The sequence below is a fragment of the Juglans microcarpa x Juglans regia genome, chromosome 7D (genome assembly GCF_004785595.1).
Source record: "Juglans microcarpa x Juglans regia isolate MS1-56 chromosome 7D, Jm3101_v1.0, whole genome shotgun sequence".
Classification (NCBI taxonomy): domain Eukaryota; kingdom Viridiplantae; phylum Streptophyta; class Magnoliopsida; order Fagales; family Juglandaceae; genus Juglans; species Juglans microcarpa x Juglans regia.
The window spans coordinates 9,886,475-9,908,946 of record NC_054606.1 but is presented as its reverse complement, the minus strand read 5'-3'; the positions used below and the strand labels follow the sequence as shown (position 1 = coordinate 9,908,946).

The 22,472-nt window shown below is 32.4% G+C and overlaps 1 pseudogene; it reads left to right on the top strand.

Moving 5' to 3' along the window:
- The first annotated feature begins 7,868 nt into the window (after positions 1-7,868).
- Positions 7,869-12,616, top strand: LOC121238112 (annotated as a pseudogene).
- The last annotated feature ends 9,856 nt before the right edge of the window (positions 12,617-22,472 follow it).

Genomic DNA, 22,472 nt, shown 5'->3' with positions numbered 1-22,472 from the left:
GGAAGAAAAGGAAAAAACACACTGAAAAATAAAAAGCAACCGGCGGTATCGACTAGGAGTGGAGGGGGAGGCTCTTCCTTCCCTCAGGCCATTCGTCGTTGGTGGTTTAAGATGGGGGGTTTGAGGCGGATGTTTTCATTGGGGGCTCTGAAAGTGAAAGAAGATGAAAATTTTATCAATAATAATAAAATAATTTGTGAATAATAATGAGATAGTTTGAATTAAATATTTTTTAAATTTTGAGAAATAAGAGAAAAAAAATTGAATAAAAATTATTATAAAATTAAAATATTATAATAATATTATTTTACAATATTATTTTTGTTTGGAGATTCGAAAAAGTTGGAATTATTTTTTAATTTTTATTTGAAAGTTTGAAAAAGTTATAATGATTAATTTGAAAAAATTGTAATAATTAATTTAAAAATTTTATATTTGAATTATGTTATGGTTGAAAATAAGATGAGATGAGATAAAATGAAATCGGATGAGAATTTCGTGTATCATCTAAAGTTCCAAACCTGCCATAAATACATATAGTCATTATTGTTGAAATTAGATTAGAAATAACATCCTTAATTAATTGGATCCGCAAGCTAATTAATCATGGTAGGACACAGGTTTTGGTTAAAACGTCGTTGGAGCTACCTCCTTAATTTACGCCTGATCTTCTCGAATCTTGTTGTTAGATGGGTTGGTTACTCAAAGAAGTATAATTCCCTGCAACGTAACAGGAAAATATCTGACGGGATAGTATGGATCGACTCTTTTATATTTCAACAAATGAGATATTAGATTTCGTTTGGATACTAAGAGTATTTTATATGATTTATGAATAATAGTAAAATAATTTATAAATAATAATAAATAATTTATAAATAATAATGAATAATTTGTGAATATTAATAAAATAATTTGAGAATATCTAAAATAGCTGTGTTCTCAAACATGCCCTCCTAAATCTCTAATCGCATGTTCTTATAATTTTTTCTATAGGCCGCACGTTCTTAGATTAATTAATTTGGCGTAACCATACACACACACACACAAAGCCATACTAAAAAACTCAACTTGTCTTGTAGATAGATTTTGCATATTGTACAAAAACACAAGCAGTCAACTCAAAAACTGATTTGTCAGTGTCTTATTTTATCTGTATTGATTGGTTAATGATGCTTGGAAATATATATATTGTTGCTTATTGAACAATTTATGGGTTTCATTTGGAAATAGGCCGAAGATATTTATGGGATTCTTTTGAATAATAGACAGTCTCAAAGATATTTTATAAAAATAAATTTATAAATTGACATAATTTCATAAAATATATTAGATCTATTTTACAATAAAAATAATTTTATAATCTGACGTATCATATTAAATCATATCAATTTACGAATTTATTTTTATGAAATCTTTTTATAGCTAAAATATTTCTTAAAAACGGTTATTGTGATTCCTAGCCTAGCATTGATGTGTATGACAGCATTTCAATGGGCTTCAAATATCTCTCATTGTGGAGAATCTTAGCATGCTTTTTGTTAACGAGGACATTAGGCCCAATGCAAATCCTACAGAACTGTTATAGGCCCTGATATTTATCATCGATATATTTCTATCAAGTTTTGAAGCTACTTAATAGGGAATCATGTTTTTACAAAGCCTTTCAAGGACCTTTGGACGGATTATGGGGCCATTATTATAATTCATGAACATCCTTCTATATTCATTCTATCTATGTGTTTTCTCTCTAATTAGTCATTACTGACTCTGCTTTGAGCAGATTCTCTTTGATTCCAATACTCAATTTCAAAACTTCAGTATAAATTGCTCAGTGATTGTTCCTTGTTCCCTCTTCTTTTTGTGGTTTTTCAACCCTGGCTAAGAGGACAAAATACAAATGAATGCAGCTGTTAAAGAGAAGCCATGTTTCTCAGAACATCAGAAGTCAATGTTGTCGTGTAATTAGGAACTTCTTCCCGATCACCTGCAGATCCCTCGTTTATTGTTAGGAAATTAAATTCTACCGACCATCATCTCACTCGTCATCATCACTGTAAGACTTCATATGATCTATCAGATCTGTTTTACAATAAAAGTAACTTTATAATCTGACAAACTACATCAAACCATATCAGTTTTGTATAATCATTTTATAGCTAGAATATTTCTCATTAACGAATGATAAATAATTTTTCAATACATTAGAAGATGGTGAAAGAATGATAACAAAAAAGACAGATGTGTAACAATTTTTTTTTTTTTTTTTTGCTGTAGGTAAACTGATGTACGGACATGAAAAACATATTAAAAAAGACAAAAACATAATTAGCCCTTTGATAAGGAAACATAATCAAAACCAGCTTTCATGCATGGTATCTCAATATGACCGACACTAGAAAACCAAGGTTGCTATGCCATCTTGTCAATATCTTTTCTATCCTCTGAAAAATCTTTGGTTAACACTTTCACGGTTGGCCTAAGTTGTTGCATGTTGAGATTGATTTGCCGGCATATGGGATAATCTCTTTACTACAACCACAGAATCTCCCGTCGTAGGATCTGCATTTGGTGTGGACTTGATTCTTCAAAGCGATTATAGCAAGAGCAGCCGACTGCTGCCACTATAAATTCGTAGCTAGGAGGAGTGATTAGTGAAGTTACTACTTGATCTTTATTAAACAAAGTAGACATGAAGTTCTATGATGGCCTACTTGTGATCACACTACAAGAAAACTGCTTATTTGTGGCTAGTTAATTCCAGCGAAATGACTATTTACAGTCAAAATGAGTTTATTTTGATTACAAATAGTCCTTTCACCACAATTAAATAATCACAAAAGCCCATTTTTCTTGTAGTGTCATCTCCGGCCTCTTCGCCCTCTTTTTCACCACATGCAAATGGTAAGTACTGCGAGTATATTGAAACCGTAACATCATTTCATTAATTCACTTGTTAAAAGCACTGCTTGGTTGTTTATCTTTTTATTCATTTCACAATTATTATGAAAAGATTTCTCTCAAATTCGAAAAATTATTAGCTACTCCTTAAGTACTTTCATTATATCATTACGTCGGTGACGAGACCATGAATAACTATTTTTTTTATTTTCTTATTTTATTTTAAAAAATTAAATTAAAATATAATATTTATATTAGTTTTTTTATTTTTCTTTTAAAGCTTGTAATTATTTGGCTGAAACATATTTAACAAAAGCATCCACATTCACTAGATCGTTAGCTACTGCTATATATTATTACTATAATCACTACAAGAAATAAGGCTTTTTGTGGCGATTTTATGACTGTTGAAAATAAAATTGCTGCATAAAACCTTTAATTGCGGCGATTTTTAGATCGTCGCAATTTTTTTACATAAAATTTTGAAATTGGTCTTTTACGGTAATGTTTTAACTTTTTACGACGATTGTATTCGACGCAAATACTAATTTGATCTTTTGCAGCGATTTTTTACTTTTTGTGGTGAAAATAGTCGTTAGCAAATTAAAAAAACTTGTTACGACGATTTTTTAATCGCTACAATTGATTTTTTTACGACGATTTTTTACTTTTTGTGGCGATTTTTTTGTCACAACAAAGTGTTTTTAACTGTAGCGGCATTAAATTACCGTCAATTAGGAAAAATCGACGCAAGAAACACTATTTAAAGCGAACATTATCGCCGTAATAACTTATGCTAATAAAATTTAAAACGCCCGCCCTACGTTTTTCCCTCATTTCTTTCCGTCCAGCCCTCATTTCTTTCCTCCTCCTCCCCCTTCTCTCTCCCCAATCCGTCTTCTCCCTCAAGCCTCCGCTGCGCACAGCCCGTCACCAATGGCCCCACCACGCCACCGCCTCCTCATCTCGACGGCCATCCCCTCATTCTCCACTCAGTTTGATTCACGAGCAAGCAAGGTAGTCTCTGCGATGCGGTTTCTGTGTCGTCTCCTTGTTCTTTTACTGTATCTACTTATAGGGTTTTAAGCCTCTTCGATTTGTTGGTGATTTTGTCGTATTTTTTAAATTCGATTTTCTGCCTTCATATTTGGATACATTTCTACGAACTTTCATGCAAATTAAGTTTCTTGGGCTGAGAGACAGCATGGTTGGGTAGTTAGGGTTTGGGGTTTTGTGGGTTATGCCGTTATAAGCTTATTAATCAAACATACAAATTTTTTGGCCAGTATTTTGAGGAGCTTTGGGATCTGAAGGATTTTTTTTTTAATGAAAATAAATTTCTTGAATTGATATGCAGCTTAAATGAAGATTAGGTTTTAGTTTTAATGTGTTTTATGCTTGGATAAAGATCTGTGGGTTCTGTTTGTGGTTACATATGGTACCAACCTTCAGGATTATTTCCAAATTTGAGCTATTCTTTCTAGTTGATTGTTTGCTAATGTTGTTCCTAGGACGACAGAGAATTTCCTAGCACTCTGTACACGTATGATAGAATTTCTCAATTTTGATTATGGTTTAAGCCCTCATGATTCCATAGTTATGTATGTCACGTATGGAGTTGAACACGTCTTAAACTAAGTGGTTGCTATTATCATGTTATGAATAATTGGCTCAGATTATATTTCAAGTGGCTGGGTTCATTGGATTTGGAAGACTTATAATTGAATAATCTTGAGTCATGTTATTATGATGTTCTACTGCAGGAGAGGAAGGCATTGGAAAGTCTACTGGGAAACCTTTGCACTTCAAGGGATCATATTTTCATCGAATAATTAAAGGATTCATGGCCCAAGTATGTTATACCTTTTATCTATTGACCTTTTTCAATAGTTACTGTCTGAGCATGCACAAAACCAAATTGAAATGATCCCACATGCTTTGGCTTGATAATGTAATAACAGAATAAAACATTGTCCTGAAAAATAACTCTGCTTTAGTTATGTAAACTTGTTGCATTAATTTGAAATTGCATGTGTCAATTACCATATATTAGTTGATTTATATTCAATGAAACTGCATATGGCAATTACCAGTGGCAAAGTAGTGAACTTTTTAGCTTTACACTGCAGCATTTACAGTTCACCACTTGAGGCTACTTCATTTTTATTGTCTTTAGGCCAATGAATTTGTAGGAAGTTGATTATCCATACTTTTGATGGTTAAGTTTCACTTTTTATCTCTAATTTTTTTACCTTATATTTACTCTTTACCTGGTTTTATTTTTTGTTGAACTTTTGTTTTTCTTTTGGCTATATATTCTTGAACTATACAAAGTTCACTTGTTTATTATGGCAATGCCTTCCACTTTCCTTTTTAGCTAATGTGTTCCCTCCCTCATCCTCTCTTTCTCAGCTTCCTCCCAGTGCAGTTACAAAACTTATTCTCGAACAAGCTGTGGTTTACTCTCATTTTTCTTTCTATATTTTGCGTTGAATACTCATTCTATAAAATTTGTGCGTGTTTCGTTAACAGGCTTGGTATTTGATTCCATTTTAATAGTATTTACCTTTGCTTTATGTTGTATTTTTGGCTTGCTTGTGCATGCAGAGGATTATAGCAGGTTACCTGGTTATGCTTTTTCTAGATTATTTTAGTTTGTTCATGTTACCTGTTTATGCTTTTTCTAGACCATTTTAGTTTTAATTTGGTTGGTGTTCACCTCTAGTATATTTGTTGAGACTATATTAGTTCATCAAGTTTCTTAGTTTGTCAATTTGTTTTACTTTTCACTTATATATTTACAATTGCTAATTGAAGATTTTACTAAAACCATAGTTTTGCTTTTCACTTATATATTTACCATGTTGTGAAGAAAGGCTCTCGAGTACTACTTCTTAGTTCTTATTCATTATTTTTTATAAGTTTTTCATTCCAATTCAACTTAATTCATTTTCCAATATTGGATAATAACATTTAATTAGTTGCGTGATCTTATATATCATGCAGAGCATGAGAAAACCAAAGTTGTTCTGGGTTTCAACTGGAGCCCCTCTTGTGTCTGTGATCCTCTCACCCCTTCTGGTCTTTGCATTCAAGGCTGACCATCATGGCCCATCAATATTCAATATTTGTAATGTTTTTCTGGTTTTTATAACCACAAAATGCTAGTCGATTTTTGTTTTAATTTTGTTTCAAACAGGAAGCATTGTTGTGGGAAGGACTTTTGCTGCTCTAAAGGACTATCGAGTAGATGGAAACAAGGAAATGATAGCTATTGGGTTAATGAATATGGTTTCTTCAACTTTTTGTTTCCTTCTATGTAAAATGCTCCATTCAGCTTATTTTTACCTTGGCTCATCATGCACTTTGAATGCTAGCAAGGGGAGCTTTATCAGCTTATAAAGAGCCTCATGATTGTTTTTGGAGCATAGGTATGTTATCATTAATACCTGCATGAACTAGTTGAAGCTTAAAATTTGATTAGTCTACTCAAGACAAATTGCAAGTTGATTAAGTTTGTGAATGGAAGACATTAGTAGGAAATTCTTACTATTACCACACAAAAATGCCAAATATATGGTTAAATCAATCATATAAATTCTGTACATATTTGTGTGTTTGGGCAGAGTTTGGTAGTCCATTGTTTTTGTTGTTGTTTTTATCAATAGCCACGAATGAAGTCTCTGGTTCCTTATTGAGATTGATGTGCTAAAACCTATGATCCAAGGTTATGAACCATGGTTTGTAAAAGTGTTGTAATGGGATGTCTAAAATTTGTTGTAACCAGTTGTACGAAAACTTGTCACTTTGTGTGATGATTGTGAGAACCCTTTCACTCTTTTTCTTGTTTGGGTGTTTTTTTGATTTAGTAGTTTGCACATGCATTGAGTGGAGCTAGGTAATGTGAAAAAAGAAAAGATATGGAAATCGAATTTAGAAATTTATAGTGAATATAAAATGGATGTGCATTATATTTTTTATTTATTCTGTTTTGTGCATTTTTTTTATTTTCAAAAATATCATTTCCGGCAAGTTCATTTTGCCGGAAATAATTTTTTCTTCATATAAGATTATTTGCAGCGACCAAAATCGCCGCAAATACTCTTTTGCAGCGACAATTACTCAGCTTGGAAAAGAGTATATTAGTTGCGGCGAATTTAACCGCCGCAAACAATAATTCACGGCTATTTTTGAACACGCTGCAAATAATATGAAGATATTTGCGGCGATATTTTGTGTATTCGCGACGATATAAAACGCTGCAAATACTTTTCCGCAGCGATAAAGAGTGGAAATACGATCGTTATTTGTGATGTAATTTACAATATTAGCAACGAAAAAAATTGCTGCAAATAAATATTTTTCGCGACGATTTTTGGGTTTTGCTTGTTGAACTTTTAAGTGAGTCAACAATTGCGACGAATGTTCGGCGCAGCATAAATCACTGCGAAAGAGTATTTGCAGCGATTTTGAGGGCTATTTGGGCTTACTTTGGCGCAGGAAAAGACCTTGTTTCTTGTAGTAAATATTGTTACTGCTATATATTATTCAGTTAAATACAAAACTTAGTTTATAGTTTACAAATATGACCTTTTTTTATATAATTCTAGTATTGATCGCTTCTATAGTTCAATCTCACCTTTTAATTGCAATATATGAAAATTTTAGATGTAAAATTTATAGTATTCGTGGAAAAATACAAATTTAAAATTTGCTTGTTTCTTCCTTATGTTTTACATGTTCTTTTATCACTTCATTAAAAGTATTTCTAAAATATTTCAACTCAACTATCTATTCCAAACCTAAAAGTACTCAACCCGGCCATCAAAACCTATAATCATGGCTTCATCACCATGCATTACGTGTCGTGTAATTAAAATTACTTATGTAAATATCAATAGTAATTGAAATGACATCCTATGATAGGATGAGAGAGATCTGGATCTCCTAAAATTCTTGAGATTTAGATGCATGAATTGGATCCTTCAACATTTACCGAACATATATTCTACCTAAGCAGCATTCATTTGGGTAACCATAAATGTTATGAGGTTTCACTTCTTGTGTGTGTGTGTGTGTGTGTGTGTGTATATATATATCTCACTTCAAATTTTAGCGGATCTCTATCCAGATGAGAGTACGTACCACGTGTCTAGACTTTAGGAATACATAATAATTACTACTCAAATTTCTGTATAAATTGACCGTCTCAAGTGAGAGAAATATAATAATAATAATAATAATAAATGTTATAACGTCAACTTTGATATTAATCTCTCTTATTTGAGCCAACTGGAGAATAATAAGAGAAATGCTAACTTTATAATTAACTTCGTTGACTTGGTTGTTTTGAGTAGCTGCCAACTCCAAACTCTTTCGGGAGTACATTGGTGCGGAGTCTGATTCAATCAAGTTATCAGACGTACCCGTTAATCCAGATGTTGAATTCCACTTCAATATCCTTGCCTTCGCAATCGACTATACAGACCTCAAAAACCCATCACCCACCAATGGAAAATTCAACCCTTTCTGGGCAACCAAACATACCAATCCTACTGAGATTTCCCGAATGAAAGCCACGCATTCAAATCTCAAAATCGCAGTCAGCTTGGGTGGTGCCACCGTAGGCAAAAGAGAAGTACATTTTGCCCCACATTCCATAGATTCATGGGTTCATGATCAAAGAATACAACTTGGATGGAATTGATATTGACTATGAGCAGTTCAGCACGGATCCCAACACATTCGCAGAATGCATCGGACGGCTGGTTATGAATCTAAAAATAAGTGGGACAATCTTTGCTTCGATTGCTCCCTATGATGACGAAGGGTCGGTCCAAAAGCACTACACGGAATTGTGGAGGAAATATGGGCGTTTCATTGACTACGTGAATTTCCAGTTCTATGCGTACGACAAAATCAGCGTGTCTCAGTTTCTAAGGCATTATGACACAGACAGCAATCTCGCTATGGAGGGGCTCAGATTTTGGCTAGTTTTATCAGCGATGCTGAGCAAGGTTTGCGCCCTGAAGATGGGTTTTTTGAGGTTTGTGAAGAATTGATTGGGAGGCACAAGCTTGGGGGCATTTTTGTGTGGTCCGCTGATAATTCCTTTAAACATGGATTTCGATTTGAAAAGATATCTCAGACCTTGTTGGCGTCCGCTTTATATATATATATATATATATATATATTACATGTCAATAACTGTATACCAGTTGACGTGGTATACATATCACTGCATCTTTCGTATTATTAGCCTGTCTCGATGTGTCAATATATAATCCTGCAAATAAAATCTTTTCTATTTCATTGTTCTTTATTGCAAATTTGTAAATGTTTGGTAAACGAGGACCCTCACAAAAGCTGTGGAGTATTTTACTGTTCATGATGTGAGGGTACCTAGCAGCACTCTTACACCATTTTTTTTTTTCCCTCAACAAATAGAAAGGGTTCATTAAGAAAATAAAGGAGTCTTGCAAAGTAATAACAATAATGACAATTACAACAATTGGAGCAATTAACAAGGAATAAAGGATGGGTCTTTTCTACTATGAAAATCCAGCATACAATGAGGCACTTTCTTAAGGGATGCTTTCAAACAGATTGTTCAAGCCTGTCTACTATGTAATGAAATGTGCGTATTAATTTTGAAATCGATGTATTTTGATTGCTTCCCATTTGTCGAAATTATAAAGCATGATCCTTGTATCTCTATGTGGCTTCTATTGTCCAATTTGGAGTATGTTGTGGTTGTTATAGAGCTTCGTCAACCACTTGTGAATCATCTTGGATTCTACCAACCGCTAGTGCTATGCTACCAGACTCTATTACTATTGTATCAAAAGAAACTGAGAGAAAGCCTGGTGAAGGGGGGGGGGGGGTCCAAAAGGGTGTATTGTCAAGTAATTTCCACTTCCACGCATTGTAGTATTCCTTGTAACTTCAAGACCTTCGAAACAAATTGATTTGTACTTATGGGAGGAATTCATGGATGATTTGGTTCCGATAGGACCAAATATTCTCCATAGCCAAGACTGCGAAGAGCTGGAATTTTTGTACATCTTGAGTTGTTATTGCTTGACTGGTGGTTGGATTTAGGATGAAAAGGATCCAGTTTTTGATATCTTGGCCCGCTATTCTTTCAATGTTTAAGGGCCAAGGGGATTGCCGCCACATGATTCTAGAGTAAGGACATTTTAGGAAAAGGCAAGAAATGTTTTCCTCCTCTGTATTGCAAATGGGGCAAAGTGCCTGGTCCTCAGAAAGGGATAAACGAGTTTTTAGAAGGCTCCTAGTTGGCAAGATACCGTTTAAGGCTTTCCAAAGAAACATTTTAAGCCTATCCCGGATTTTGAGGGCCCTGATTTTTTTTCCGAGTGGGTGGGGGGTAAGCTGAGCTTTGCCCCTGGTACCAGGATAAAATGGTTGCATAAGCTGATTTAACAGAGAATTTTTCAGAAGAGCAAAGGATCCATTAATTAATGCTGCCTTTTTTGTTGTGAAAGTTAAGTTGAACTAAAGAGATCTTTTCAATCTTATTCACAGAATCCTCAGAGATGAGAGTTTGAAGCAAAAGACTATTCCAATCTCCTGGATTGCTCTAAGGTTAGCTCAACGACTTTCATGTGGGGGTCAGAGATGGTGGAAGAGGAGAAAGGACTAGGGGACATGCAAATTCAGGGAAGGAATCCATGGATCGGTCCACACTCGGGTATCTTATTAATCTGGAAGCAAAAACTAGTGGCTAGAAATTCTCTTTGTTTTAACAAACCTTTCCAAAACCTCGAGTCAGAATGTTTACTTCTAAAATCAAGCCAGTTGGAAGAGTTAAAATATTTTTTTTTCAAAAGATTTTTCCAAATACTAGTGCCATTACTGATGAGGTGCCATCCAAGTTTACTCAAAAGAGCTCTATTAAAAGAGGTGGTTGTCTCGATCCCTAGGGCCCCCATTGATTTTGGCCGACAGATTGAGCTCCAAGATTTAGTAGTGAAGTTGTGAGTTTTTTTTTTTTAAATCAAAACCCCACCAGAATTTCATGCAAGCTCTATCAAGTTGGCTAGAAAGGCTTTTGGGAATCCACAAGCTAGACATGACATAAGAGGGTATACTGGCCATCGTTCTGATCAAAGTTGTTATACATGCTTGAAAAAAAAGTTTAGATTTCCATCCTGAGAGCTTTGATTGGATTTTCAATAGTATCCCTAAAGAGGATCTTAGCGGAGACATCAAAGCTGAGGGGGAGACCTAGATATTTAATTCTATTGGTGCAAGCTTTGAAATTGAGGATTTCTTTCACTTCTCTTCTCTAAGAAGTGGGAGTATTGTTACTGAATTGAATAGAGGATTTGTTGACATTGGTCTTTTAGCCAGACCAAGAAGAGTAATTCTAGAAGGCTCTAGTAGTATTGGATGAGGCTGAACCAGGATAAGGTCATCTACAAAAAAGAGATGGGTAAGAGAGGGACCATTTCTATTGATACTTATACCGTTGATATTGCCAAGATTTTCCTCTCTAGAAATGAGACCGGAAGGACCTCACTCCCAACGATTAACAAAAAAAGGGATAAAGGATCTCATTGCCGTAATCCACGATAGGGAATGAAATGACCATGAGGGCTCCCATTGATGACGACTGAGTAGGAAACAATGGTTATACTCCAGATTTGGCTAAAGCTTAGGCAAGATAGAAATTTAATTAAAAAGTCACATTCCACATAATCGAAGGCTTTCTCCATGTCAATCTTAACCGCCATCAAACCAGTTTTCCTTTTTTTTTTTTTCCTTTTTAAATGGTGGAAGATTTCCTGGGCTACAATAGTATTCTCTTGGATTAATTTGCTCGGGATGAAAGCAGATTGTTGTGGGGAAATGAACTTATGGAGCACAATTTTAAGCCTGTTGGCAATGATTTTTTTAGATGATTTTATAGTACACGTTTGAAAGGCTTATTGGTCTGAATTGATGGACAGTATTAAGAGTTTGAGTTTTTGAGCACAATATGATTATGGTTCATTTCTTTCAAGAGATGGCCGTTATGCAAGAAGTGCTTAATGGAAAGAATGAGGTCTGGCTTAACAATATCCTAATGATGCTTATAGAATAAACCAGTGAAGTCGTCCGGACCCGGGGATTTAGAAAAGGAGGTTTGTTTGATGGCTTGAAAGACTTCGTCATCATTTGGAATACTACAAAGGAAATTATTATCTTCGGGGAGCAATTGGCGGCCTCAGAGGAGGGCAAGCGGCTAGTTAATCTTGACCTTTCTAAGGCGCGCGATGCTCTAGAAGAATTGACCAAATGGCACGAGGAGTACAAGAAAGTTTGTGCCGACACAAACAAACAGCAGAGGAAGTTTAATGAGACGCTCATTAACAAGGATAAACAAATGAAGGAAAAGACACAACTGGTGAAGACGTTGGAGTCTGACTTGGCGGCTGAAAGAGAGGAACTTGTCCACCTTCATCCTCAACTGGTGTCGGCGCGTGGCATTAGGGATCGTGCTTTTGGTTATGGGTATGGGGTCGACGTGCTTCGACTTAGATTGCATTTGTTGGCGAATCCCCACACTAACTTAAGGCATTTAGATTTGGGGATGTTCAAACCTGATGCAGCCTCGCATCAATTTGTTGACACCTTTGGTCGGGACACCATGCCCGAAGCCTTCAATAATTCTCGCCCAACTCCACCTTCCGGCGGTCCTAGTACTTAGCTTTCTGTAAATGGTTATCTATCTACTACACCTGTAACAATTTTTTGTAAACAATAGAAGTATTCTTGTATTTTCCTTTTGTAGTTGTGTGCATTGAAAACATTAAGGAGGTTTTGACTTTTGCGTGCTTCCCTTTGCTTTTATTTCATGAGGCTCTTTCTTTCTACTCTATGTGTGACTTGTTGTTATATTTCGCTGTTGTTGTCTTTCGCACCATCTTCCTTTGAACTACGCACATTTGTACTCGACGTTGATGCTTGAGGGTAGTATGGTCTGATGACCTCCATGCCCTTTTTGCTTGGCACTACGAGTATTTGTACTCGTCATTGGTGTTTAAAGGCAGTGTGGTCTGCTGACCTCTACGCTCTTTTAATTTGGCACTGTGAATTTTTGTATTCATCATTAATGTTTAAGGACAGCGTAGTCTGAAGACACTAATCATCATCGTACCCACAACTCATATAAGAAAAAGCATAGACAAGAAAATGGCACCCACCAAAACTGTTAGCTAGCACACCCTAATCATTTCAAAACCCGAGTATTTTCTTCCCCACCTCTCTCTCTCTCTCAAAATAATTTATATATACAGTAAGAATCGTGATGTAAATTACACTATGCACCGACCCTGAAGATGGCGCTTGTCCGCCCTGAAACGATGGTACTTGATCATGAGTAGATCAGGATGATGATCACTGCTAACTATCTGCATTCATAGTTAACAAGAAATCAATACCAGAGTCTATATGGGCACGGTATAACTTGACATTAAACTCCTTAATTTCGAAATCCAAGTGTTAGAAAATATAATAAAATAGAAAAAGATATATAGAAGAGAGAATGAGGGAAAGAGAAATTGATGTCTACATTTTTATTAATCTTAATTGTTATTGAATACATAACATTTGTTTCTATTTATGGATGAATGACCGGAGTTAGAAAAAGAAAGAAAATACAATATTAAATCAACTTTACTAATTGATATTAAATAATTTACACAATAAACTAACTATAATATAAAATAAATCATATTACCATACGATGCTAGAATATTCCGAATATATTCTAAATATGATAATATTCTAACACCAAGCTTTTAAGTGATTTTTATCCGAAGATGTGAAGTGCGAATTACAGGACAATTAGTACGTTTTTTTTCTTTGCAGTAATGGATCATGAAGATGATCAGGTCATAGCTAGCTAGATTATAATCCCATAAGTACATCATTCTTTGTGCAAATAGAAATGGGTGCTCCTTTATATTAATTTTACTGTGCCGTCTACTTCTTCCGCTTGGATGTGTCTAGTGTAATCTCACTTTATTTTTTAAATATTTTTTTAAAACAATAAATATACAAATTCATTAATATATAATAATTTTTTAAATATTTAAAAAAATAAAATGTACTAACAATCACTCTAGCATTTTCCAAATATTTTTTTAAAACAATAAATATATAATAATTTTTTAAATATTTTAAAAAATAAAATGTACTAACAATCACTAGCATTTCCAATAGAAATGGAGAGACGTTGAGATTATAGCATGGGCAATGACACTTCAGTATGTCCAATGGTAGCGCCCGACAGTACTGTTGGGTTAGATCAACACTAGTTTCTATATATATTTATATATATATATATATATTTTATGGATTTTAATTGAAGTAATAAAAGTCCGTATACATTTTATTTTTAAAGAGAAATATTTTAGTCACAAAGAGAATATTATACAAAAATAATCTTATAAAATAATGTGGTTTGATGTAATAGTTTGTCAAATTATCAAGTTATTTTTATTATAAAATAGATTTAATGAATCACATGAAATCACATCATTTAATTTGTGGGATTGTAAATAGCATTTAAGAGTGGATCATGACTTTCTAAACCGTGATTTTTCCCTTTATAACATCCCTCTTAATTAAACTCATTCGTTCATTCTCTAATTTGCAGCTATATATATATATATATATATATATATATATATATATATATATATATATCTCTATTATATAAGAGCCTATCTCAAATTAATAGTAATGAACAGTACTTTTCTTGTTTTTCCGTGTGACATCCGTGTAGCACGTATACTGCTTTTTATATTTTGTGTCCGTAAATGTCTTTTTATTATTTTAATATCTTTTTATATATATGTATCCTATCTCAAATGAACAGTAATGAACAATACTTTTCTTGTTTTTCCGTGTGACATCCGTGTAGCACGTATATTGCTTTTTATATTTTGTGTCCGTAAATGTCTTTTTATTATTTTAATATCTTTTTATATATAGATGTATCAGTATATATTATTTTAATTATGAAAAATGATGAATTATGTCAGTAAATGCTTGTATCAGTATAAAATGTCAGTAATTTTATATTTCCGGTATAAATTTTTTTATTATCTTCTTTAGTCAGTATATCATTTTAATTATCAAGAAAATTACTTGTGACAGAATATATTTTAATTATGAGAAAAAAAAATTAATTTTATTAGAAATCTCTACACGCTTGTGTCAGTAGAAAGAAATTGCTTGTGTCAGTAGGAGAAAGAAATTACTTGTGTCAGTAGGTTGAATCAATACATGAATATAGATAATTATACTGATTTACATATTTAAATAATTAAAAATGATAATAAAAAAGAAAAAATCGCCACAGAAGAATGAAACATTAAAAAAATATTGTAAAACAATCGGTCAAAATCTTCTGCCAAGACAAATATATTTGTCTCATACTCCAAATTGAGCTTCCCTACAAAATAAAATAAAATAAAATATATGTCAAATTTTTAATTTAAAAAAATACAACTAAGTGAATAAAAAAAACTGTAAAAAAAAACATGTGCCGAACAAAAAATCCATATGCATACTTCATTTCAAGACTTTTTCTCTCTATCTGATTTGGAAGATTTTCTTTTTATCTCTGATTTGATTGGTTTTACAGCTTTTACTTACTTTACAGCAGTCTGATAGGTGATATGGGTGATAGATAAGAGGTCTGGAAAGAGGACGCCTAGAAAGAGAGGAAACATACTTTAAAAGATGATGTTGTGTTCATTTTTAGAAGAGTTCCTATTTTCATAGTGTTCTTTGTTTGGTTCCAGATATTGTTCCTCACTACAGGTAATTTTCTGAAAAATCCTGTATTTTTTACTTCTTCTCTAATACTCCATTTTTTTTTTACGTACTGATCATCTTTTCAGCTTCTTTACCGTCTCTTCTCTTATTCTCTATTTTTTCCCTTTTACTGATTTTTAATATTTACTGCTGATTTTTACTGATGATTTCTTCTACTGATGATTTCTTTTCAGCTTCTTCTAAGGTGTTCTTACCAGCAGATTTCAAAAACTAAAATTTTCTGGTGTTTGATCATTGGAAGTGCATAATTGTTTAGTGTAATATTTTCTGTTAGTTATTTAGAGTAAATATTTTTTTACTTCCATGTTTTTCGTTCATTGGTTACTGTCATGCTTAGTATTTTCTTTGGGTTACTGATTTGTTTTCAGGTCTTGTTGATTGAAAACTTTTAGTGCTGGACATTTCTGATTCTTATTTTTGTAAGTGTATAATATTTTTATTTTGTATTTATTTTTCTTCTTTTTCATTTATTGCTTTTCTCTTTCTCGCTTTGTTGATATTTTGTTAGAGAAAACTATTGTATTCAAACCGAATATACAATAATAGAGATAAAGAAAAGCCTTCAAAAAATCATATGTTGTATATTTTTATTCTATTTTTTATTTTTTATTTTTCTGTTTGATACTGTGTTTCTAGCTTCGTTAGTCTTGTGTTTAAAGACACTATACCATGTTCAAAAAACCAAACACAATATTAAATATACATAACCGAAAAGAAACTGTGAATGCACTTCAAAAAAAATTGGCAGACAAGTAAAAATAAAAGAAATGCTTCTGAAAGCCCTATCTACAAAAGAGGTTATGTAATAATCTTATTTACAAGAGGTAACCTTATTTACAATATATAGTGAGAAATCAAACAAAAATTACTACAAAAATACAAACAAAAAAAAAAAATACTTTAGAGCAAACTGGTTTGGTTCAAACCCAACACTTAACAGAAGAAAAAAATCCACACAGTAACCAATCTACAGAAACCAACACCATAAACAGCTAGGCATGAGAGAAGAAAAAAAAATCCATTCAGCATCAAATAAACGTGATCTGGAAAGAACAGCTTAAACAAGTTATTTCCTTGTTTAATACAGAATACAGAATTGTCAAGCTATTTACATTTAGGGGAATTAAGACTACAAAATTGTCAAGCTATTTACATTTAGGAGAATTAAGATTTCAACAGGTTTGTTTAAACGTACTTTCAAATAGCTTTTCAGTAATTTAACCTAAATGAAGTGACGGCTAAACAAGTACAAAAAAAGTGAAGATTCCCAAAAGGCAATCTTGTTCCAAAGTGTATATTCAAGAAATAAGATAGCAAATTGTATAAAATGGAAAAAATTAAATACAAAACTAATAATGTAGTACTTTTTCTCATCTTTGGGGGAACAAACTGCAAGCAAAGGCTTGATGAATACTCTGCTTGGCCCCGTTGCTAACCAAAACCTGATCAGGCGTGTAAGAGATCACACTCTCCTCTGCACAAACACAATTGTCCGTTAGACTACCCCAACTCAGAAAATGAATCCAATCTCATCAACGTGACCAATTACAACAACAACAAAAAAAAAGTTAAAAAATTCTTTCAGATCTACTCAAATATATAAGGAATGAAAATGGTTTCTTCATTCTCTAACACCGAAAAAAAAAATAATCTCCACATATGAAAAACAAAATAACTCTATAGGAAAGCACAACAAAATTAGTGAAAGAAAAAAAATAAAGATCAAGCGAAAAAAAAAATAACACTAAGATTTGAACAAGATCTCTTCAAATATATGAAAATCTGTTCAGATTACAACAAAAAAAGTTGGAAAAAAAATTCTTTCAGATCTACTGAAGAAAAAAAATCTTTCAAGTAGATCTGTAAGTAAAGGGTTTCTTCATTTGCCTACACCGAAAAAAAAATAATCTCCACATATATGAAAAACAAAATAACCCGATAGTAAAGCACAAAAAAATAAGTGAAAGAGAAAAAAAAATAAAAATCAAGAGAAAAAAAATAATAAGAACACTAAGATCTGAAAATAGATCTATAGAAAATATGAACAGCTTGAACAGCTTTAAAGATGTTCAGATCTATAGAAAATATATCAATAAAACGAGTTAAAAAAATCCACTTGATCTTTAGAACACTTATGATCTGAAAATAATAAGAACACTTGATCTTTCACATCTTTAAAGCTGTCCAGATCTATAGAAAAAAAAATAGAAATAAAACATGTTAAAAAAATCCAGATCAACTTAGATCTGTAGGAAATATCTCTTTATTTACCTGCAGATCCACGATGGAAACAAAAATATAGACAGCTGCAAATAGCAAATGTGGCCAAAAATATGAGAAGTGAGAGTGGGCTTACGGGAGGTAGATAGAGAGATAGAGATGGGAAGATGAAAAAAAGTAAGAAAAAGAAAGAAAGAAGAAAGAGTGAGCGAGAGTGAGGGAGATGAGAAGATTATTTAATAGAAATCGGGAGAGATATCAGACAACAAGAAATATATGAGAGAAAGAGAAGAATAAAAATGAAAAAAAGAAATAAAAGAATGCGAGTGAGAGTGAGAGAGAGAGAGAGACGGAAAAGGATGTAGAAGATATGCTTAATGCCTGAATATGTTATAAATGCTTTTTATAAATTGTACTTGTTAAAGTCATTTCCCACTCAAACATTATGTCAGCCATTACTTCTTGTTTGTCACGTGATATGTACTTAAAGTCATTTCCCGCCTAAATAATATGTCGGTCATTATTTCTTGTAAATATATACTTGTTTGATTTCTCTTTTACTAATAATACATGTCATTTTATGTCAGTCATTGCGTGTCACGTGATTTTATTTATTTAACTGGTATAATTATCGTCTAACTTGTTAATTGTAATTCTCATGATAATAATATTATATTATTATTAATTAATTTAAAAATTAGAGTGTGTCTTCAGTCAATCTCATCTAACTGATACCATTAATAAAAACAGCAATAGTGACAACTCCAAATCATTATAATTGAATGGTGGGAAGTAATTTGTGTTAGAATCAAATCAACGGCTTGAAAAATAAATATTATAGTGTTTAAATAACGCCTCATTTGAATTTAAAACTCACCTTAACTCATCTCAATTAATTTCATTTTATCGATATAAATTTATATATAAAATATAATAAACAATTCAATTTTTTTAAAATCTTAAAATAATTTTTTATAAAATATACTAAAAAATAGATAAATATGAAATTTACATAAAAAAATTATTTTTTAATTATAAACTCATTCTTTCTTTAAAAAGGTACGTTGAGGTTCATATCACATGGTCTAGTGAGTTAAGAAGCATCATGATTATGCTTGCCACGTGATTTTATTTATTTAACCGGTATAGTTAATCTTAAATCTATTATGGTTTTTAAAAATATATATATAGTTACAATGTATTTTAAATTATTTAGTTTGAATAATATTATATATATATATATCAGATTGACACATAAACCCAAGTCCAACGGTGAAGATTTAAAATTCTAAAATAATTTATATATATATATATATATATATTAGTATGTAGGAGAGAGGGAAGATATATGGGAAATCGTGAAGGTGGGATCCAATGACAGCTGCAACTGACATATCACGTTTCTCTTAACTTTTTTGACCTTTTTCTTCACCTCTACTTTTTTTTTTAAAAATATTATTATTGTTTGAATAAGTTCAAAAGTAAAATAAAAAATAAAAAATAAAAAGAATCTGCTGAACCACCACAAAATTGACACGTCAGCTAGGTCAAGGTGACCATCTTTTCGATTACTCTCTTGATCATCTTTTAGAGATAGAGGCAATTCGATATTTATTTACCGGTGATAAAACGAAAATTTATGAAAATAATAATTATATTTAAAGGTCTTCATATAACTTAAATGCATATTCATATTTTGGTTAGGTATGAGTAAAATTTTGGTTAGATATGAGTAAAATCTTTTACATTAGATTAGTCAAACTATTAAACCTAAACATATGAGTTACCGAATGTGCAAGTTCCATGCACTTCTGGAAAAAAAGTTAGAATTCATTATTATAAAAATAATTTTTTTATGTGAGTCTCAAATTTATCCAATTTTTTTAAATGAAATATTATGCGAAATTTACACATCTTAAGACTAATTCTACCATGCATCACTCATCTAACATTCGTCTTTTAAAAATGTAAACATAATAATATTACTATTATGACATAACTAACTGTTCAATTAGAAAGCATATCCGATACTTTTAGCTCGGATTGCAGGCCTACTACATATGTCATCTCAAAATCAACTTAACGAAATGAACACAACTTAGTGAAAATATGAAAATAAAAAATACAATAATACAACAAAAAAAATCATAACATTTTTGCTAATATTATAATTTTCTTTCTACTAATAGGTTTTACACATCCAAAAATTAAATGAAAAAAATTGCAAGAAAATGAAAAAATGCGAGTAAAACCTTTAGATCCAAATATAGATCAAAAAATGAATAATAAAAATACACAAACAGCACTTCGAAGACCAATGAAAAAATATATCGCATCTAGATCCTGATTCATATGCAAAAATGAACAATGAAAATACAACAAAATGAAAATATATCTCAAATCGAAATGGAAATGCAAAACGAATAAAGATATCAGAAAACCTTCAAATCCAGATCGAAATGCAAAAATGGACAAGAAAAATACAACAAGATGGGAAAAAATCTCGAATAAATAGGAACCGAAACCACATAAATCTCGAATAAAAAGGAACCTAAACGACATACACAAATGGCACTTCAAAGACCAACGATGTTGTGTGTGTGTGTGTGTGTGTGTGTGTGTGTGTGTGTGTTTGTGTTTGTGTGTATACAATACAATCAAAACTTACAATGTCTTTTGTGTCTAAACAGGAATTATCCTCCTTATCAAGAGATCTAAATATAGAAAAGACTCTCCACTGTTCATTTCAAGACCTGTAAGTGCCTTTATATATATATATATATATATATATTATTATATGTCACTACCTTGGAGACGTTTATTTTGCATTAAGTAGTTATTAATTATTCATTTAGTTTGGGTTGTGTGGAACAGTATTATCCAACGTTTAGAAGAATTATTTGCTTCATTAACATAATGAGAAGTGGTAAGATTGTGTTAATGAGTTATGTAGCATTTGTTTTCAAATAGTAATATTAGTTTTATAAAAGCTAAGCTTTGAAACTATTTTTTGAAGATCATGGAAAACAACCGGCGAATAAAATCTTGTATAAAGATTTACCTGAAGAGAAAAAAGAAGAACTCCGTAGAAAACAGAGAGAAAGATATGCTAAAAAAAAAGCATCTAGAAGCAATTCTATCCAATTAAAAGATTCAGCTTCATTTAGGGGTGATCAAATGACTACGTCAATTGATGAACCTTCAAATAATGATGTCCAACATATAAACATCATTTAGGATTCTACAAAAAGTGTCAAAGAGATAACGAATTTTCCGCGCTGGTGTTGATATCGATGAATTGGTTTCGTCTCATGAAGTATGTGTTCCTCCTGGTGTTAATGTCTGTATAGTTGATTCAGAGGCAACTTCATCATTAAACAATGTGGCGAATCGTTCTGATTGTCCGAGTGATTCTATGGATTTCCTGACACGTAAATCAGGAAACACAAACATAGATGAAACGACCGTCTCTAATCAGTTTTTGATTCAACAGGTTTTCTTGAAATTATTTTTTCATATTTCTTTTTCAAGCAGCCTTATATTATTTTTTATTAAAATTTGGGAACATCCTATTCAAATAGGCTCCATGTGTTGTTCGGGAAGAGTCAAGTTTTGAAACAAGTATACCATCATCTCATAGGGGTAAGAAACAAGTATAATTATATTATTCCTTCTTATTTCCTTGTCAACTCTTGACACTCTTCTGGCAGTGTCCTTAGCCAGATCATTCAAACAATTCGATGGGTTTACGCCTATTGTCTTCTGTTCATTTTTAAACTCAATAGGTGGGGAGCATCGTCGCTTTGTTGGACGTAGACAACTATTGCAAGTTGTGCCATCTGAAGCATATTCCTTGCCGTATGTGCCTTGTTGCAGACATTGTAAAACAAAGCGATTCTATCATGAAACAAACGGATTTTGCTGTGCAGATGGGACAATTTCTTTGGCCACAAATGATATCCCTGATCAGCTTTATGATCTTTTTACCTCCGATGCAGATGAAGCCGCGCATTTTAAGACCTATGTTCGGACTTATAATAACAAGTTCGCGTTTACATCTTTTGGAGTTAAATTCGATAGAGATCTTTGCAGACGAAATAGAGGGATTTATACCTTCCGAACTCAGGGACAGATCTATCACTATATCAATGATTTAGTCCCTTTAAATGGTCGTCCTTCTTCTCTCCAATTGTATTTCTATGATACTGAGCACAAATTGGAAAATTGCATTTCTGATTCAGACAGAATGAACCCATCAATTATAACTCAACTCATCGATATTCTTCGCATCAATCCATATTCTGTGTTTTTTCGATCTCTTAGTGATTTGCCAAATTTGAAAAATCAAGTAATCCATATAAGATCAAATGCTGGCCTAGATCAGCGTGTGTTCAATGCCCCGACATCTTCACAAGTTGCAGCAGTATGAGTTGAAAATGAAGATGCAGATCAGTTGGGAGGACGGGACATTTGTGTCTTTAGTCATTCTGGTGGAA